We start from the raw sequence: 4935 nt of genomic DNA on the forward strand, positions 1-4935 counted from the left end.
ACACCCGAGTCGGGTAGAGCAAAAATGTACTCAAAGATTCGGGCCTCCGGCCCGTCAACCCCGTCACTTAGACTAAGCATGCATGGTTGTACATTTTCTCGCTTATTGTAGTAAAAAATACCCTCTAGCGTCTAAATGGTTGGAGCTAGAGCAAAACGGACAAAATTTTCGCCCAAAGGGTTCTACTTTGATGAGCTACCCTCTAGGAAACCAGAAAAAAAATATTTTTAAAAACAGTCATTTTTGGGACCTGTGGTTTTTGATTTTTCAAAAATCCAATTTTTGAGCTAGAATGCTCATCTTCGAACTCGATCTGTCTTTTTATGACACAAAACGACCCTGAAAATCCCAGGTCGCTCACTCAATTCGTTCTCGAGTTATCGTGCGGACAGACAGACACACGGACAGACAGACACACAGACACACAGACAGACAGACAGACAGACAGACAGAAAAAGTTTTTTCCGACCAGACGGAGTAATAGGCTTCGCTAATCGCTCAGCCAATCAAATTTGATACACCTCCTAAAACACGGCCTGGCGCCGTCTACTTGTGAGGTACATCACGTTTTTCTCATGGATACGTTTGAGGAGGTCCAGACGACTCTATCCATACCACTTACGACCCCATAAGTGCTTTGGGTAAGTTGCTGTGGCGCGCCAAAAACAGGCCTGCGAGGAGGTCCATGCAGGGCCTAACTGCAGCGCCTATAGCTGTGGGTAGGGGGGTCGGATTTTCATGGTAGTGGTTATGTTTTGTTGGCAAAGGTCCAAAGTAGGCAGCGCCGAAGACAGATCGAGGATATCTCAAAAACTCGCATTGTGACACGCTTGCAAAGTTGTGTGTATCAAAAATGAACGTCCGTGACGTAGAGGCCCATTTTTTTGTCGTTTTTTGACATTTTTTCCATGAGATTCTAATGATACATTGATACGTGGTGAGGCTTGTGGATGACATGTGAAGCATATTGAGCTAGTCCAGAGCACCCGGAACACTACAGGAACTGTACGGGAGTGTCAGTCACAGCGTATCATTTTTGATACATCCGAAATTTGGTCACAGCGCGGTTCTAAAAACATGGTTGGCACCGCACGGATTGCGGGATCACTATCAAGACATGTACATTTGTAAAATATAAAGTGTGCTCATTAGCCCCACGACGCAAGTCGCGCGTCCAGACATACCCCTAACGTCACAGTGTATCATTTTTGATACATCCGAAATTTGGTCGCAGCGCGGTTCTAAAAACAAGATTGGCACCGTAACGGGTTGCGGGATCACTAGCAAGACATGTACACTACTTGTAAAATATAAAGTGTGCTCATCGGGTCCACCCCGCGGGTCGCGCGTCAAAACATACTGTTGTGCCAAATTCAACTTAGTCGTTTCATTTGGGCCCAACCGCCGTACGGTTGGTTGCCGAAGTCAGTTAATTTCCGTCTAAAAGCGCGACACGCCGCGACATCAAAAGGGGAGGGGAGGGGGAAGGCCGGGGAGGACGCGGTCGGCGCGTGGGCGGACTCGGTCCGTCGGGGTGCGCTGCGCTCCGGGGCACCGAGGCCGCTGGCCCGCGCCGGCGGCGTGTTTTCACCCCTCGAAAGGGGCCTCGCCCTGGTTACGCCACTGCCGTGCTAGCTGGATTCGGTCGTGAGGCTTCAAATCACTAATAAGTCAGGTGTGGGCCGCCGTCGCTGTTGTTTGTTTGGGGCCTTTTCCGCTCGAGGCGGCCCTGGGGGACGACGCGCACGCCGCCGGGACATGGCGGGGACACCTGGACCGGAAATGAGCAGGTGGTCGCCGAGGACCAGCACCGCGGCCGCGCGTGGCTGTCGCGGCCGTCCTCGGCGCGGCGACTCGCGGTCCCGGCAAGAGTACGATCTGAATATCGCGTTTTGCAAGTAGCAACCTGGGCGGAGGTTGGCGGCGCGATCAATGGAGAGGGTCTTTATGACACCTCTCAGGGCTATGGGAGCGGAGCGAAGGCGGGCGCTGAGCGGCCGACCCTTCCCCTCTCCCCCCCCTTGCCTGGCCGTGCTCCGGCGGCCTGGGAGGCCTCCCCGGAGCTGGCCGGGCGGAGCCGCCGCGTCGCCCCTCTTGCACCTAGGTGTCGGCCGCGCCGGGCGATCAGCTGCCCTGGGCGCGCAGGCGCCGCACAGTGGGGCCGATTCGTAAAAACCTGGCCAAAACCTATTTTATAAAGTATGCTTATAGAAAAATCGGACCATGGAATATTGATAACGGATGTCCAAACTACCTAAAACCGGAGTGTTCTGATTTTTACGACCTCCGGCGAAGTAGATATGAGCACTCAAACTTCCGGTTCCCCGGCGGGAGTTGCGCGCGCTCGGAGCTTCGAAACCAACATCACTTTTCTAACCATTTTACCAGCCTGTCGGTAGTAAAATTAATAGAATCAAAGTGAGCGCTCGAAAGGACAATTCTTTCTCTGTCATTTTCTTGTGGGGAATTGTAATTACGACGCCTGAGCTTGAAATAAAACTATATTTCCCGGCGGCCTGCGCGGCCGACTAACCTAGCACGCGCCTCGCATATTATTTGAGATATAAAACGATTCCAGAGTATTCCAAGGTTGAGCATTACACAGAACATACATTTGACCCTCCTCTACACGACTGTGACGAGTTTAGCCGCTACTACCCGCTATCTTTCCTCTGACAACAATTTAAAGATGTGGCCCTTGCGGCTCGGCAGTGTGACCCCAGAAGGAGCGCGCGCAGCTTGGCTTCTTTATTTTGTATTTAAAAGACTTGTGTGCCAAGGAAAAATTGTAGAGCGACTGTAAAAACGCCAGTTTTGAGGCCAGCAAAGAGTTCAACGTTCCTCAGAACCCATGGAAAAATGTTTTTGGTCAATTGGATACATTTTCGGTCACCCCTCCTCCATTGGTTTTGAACCTAGTTCCGCCACTGTTCCGTTAAATCTGAAGCCAGAAATGAGTTTAGCTATTCTGGAAACCCCCGGAAACGTTTTTTCGTTTAATTTGACGCATATTTTGCCCCCCCCCCTTTTTGAACCTAGTTCCGCACCTGTCACGCCGAATTGGAGGTCAGAAATGAGTTCAGCGGCCCTCAAAACCCAACGGACACTATAGATTTTGTCAATTTCGCAACTCGTTTCTGAGCTGGGGGTTTTGGCCAGGTTTTTACGAATCGGCCCCACTGTGCGCCGCCCGAATGCTACTCTGTTAAGTGGCGGCGATATTCCGTGGTCTAGAAAGGTTTCAGTAACCCGGGCGTCGTGGTCGTCAACGCGCAGCCCGTCGCGGCAGTAACGCGCTCCTAGCGCGACCCACGGACCGGTACACATTTCCAGGCCGGACACGACGGCTGTGCATCAGCCTCGGCCCTTCAGGCCCTGAGAAGCTGCATCTTTAGCTCGTTTAGCGCCGGTGCCTCAGGCAGGGATGGCGCGGCTGTTCGAGTCGCTAGCATCCGACTCACGTTAATCCCGGGGCGCAGCGAGTGCACTAGAAGACGCGGCCCGCCATCACGGCCGGGTCCATTGGCACGGGCGACGCACTCGGGCGTGCGAGTCCTCGGCCACTCCGTCAGGCGGGGCGGCGCGGTGCCGCACCGCGGAAAAGGGGAGGGGGCTGCGGGTCAGAGGTCCAGCACAACAATGATCGAAGGCGGCGACATGATCTAGTTTAGCTAATTGCTTTCGAACACGGTCCGTCGCACGGGCGAGTAGATGTGCTCGGACATCGGCCTGGTGCTGGGCAACGGCGAGGCCGGGCACGGCCACGAGCCGGGCCCGGTCGAGCCGCGAGGGAGACGCCTGAAGGTAGGCAACCCGGGTCCGAGTGCCTTACGCAACCGAGCCGCGCGGGCGAGCGCGCCGCGCGTCAGCAAGAGGGGAGGGGGGGAGACGCGGCCCTACGCCCCCGGGGGTGCAGTTCGCGAAGCCACATTGAATGTAGTCTATAATTCCCCCAATAGTTGACTCCTCCGCATTTAAACGATTTAATACTTTGTATGACTAGTGAATGAGTGCACAACCTTCCTTCCCTCTGGCGCCGGAGCCGGTCGGAAGAACACGCTCTTCAACGCCGGCGCATTTAGCCGACGTTCAGGCGCCGACCACGTTAGTTTGTAAGATTTATATTAAGTATGTTAAGGTAATCCAACGGTCGGGTTTGAGAGTCATTCCTTAACTTCTTGTTTTGCCCTGGATGACGGCATTGCGCCGGGCCAGGATCACGCCACTTTTGTTCTCGAAGCTTCGGGCGGGTCGCCGGGCCCCGCCGCCGGCCAGAGGGGCTGCGTCCGCGCAGGGATGGCACTTTGTTGGCCGTCGACACCTGTCCCACCACCCTTTGGGTGTATACCTGTCTCTGTCACTGCGTGGGAGTATCGCGGACGCATCCCCTCAGCCGCTCGCCCGGCCCGGATTACCAGGTAATAGACAAGTGTTCTGGAGGTGCGAAATATAAGCGGTCGGCCGGCTCGGAGGGGCAGCCAGTCGCCAGCAGAGTTCAGTCGACGACAGACCTCTGTGCTTCGAGGACGCCGCCATCGAGTAGTGCACGCCACCGTCAGCCGCCGTCGCCGCCGCCCTGAGCCTGGACTTCGAGAAGGCCCTCCTTCCCGTCGTCCGCCTCTCCGCCGTCGCCACCGCCGCCACTACGGTCGCCAAGCAGCTACTCTGCGCGTCTCCGAGCCGGCAGCGCTTTCGCACCTCCCTGGCTTTGCAAAGTTGTTGTGAATTGTTCGAGTGACCGGTGAGTGTTATGGACTCGTCCGAAATGTACCAAAGTCGGAAATATAACTTCACTTCGCAGTCCCTTAAACTTGTTTAATGTTGTGGTCGATCTCATACTTGCTACACCCACTTTTATCATCGTAACGGAAATGTAAATGTTCAATTCGTAGTGGACAGTGTCTTGGTCTGAGGCAGGGCCGGGCCAGGGGAGGT

Source organism: Frankliniella occidentalis, unplaced genomic scaffold (assembly GCF_000697945.3).
Source record: "Frankliniella occidentalis isolate FOCC.00 unplaced genomic scaffold, Focc_3.1 Scaffold291, whole genome shotgun sequence".
Classification (NCBI taxonomy): Eukaryota; Metazoa; Arthropoda; class Insecta; order Thysanoptera; family Thripidae; genus Frankliniella; species Frankliniella occidentalis.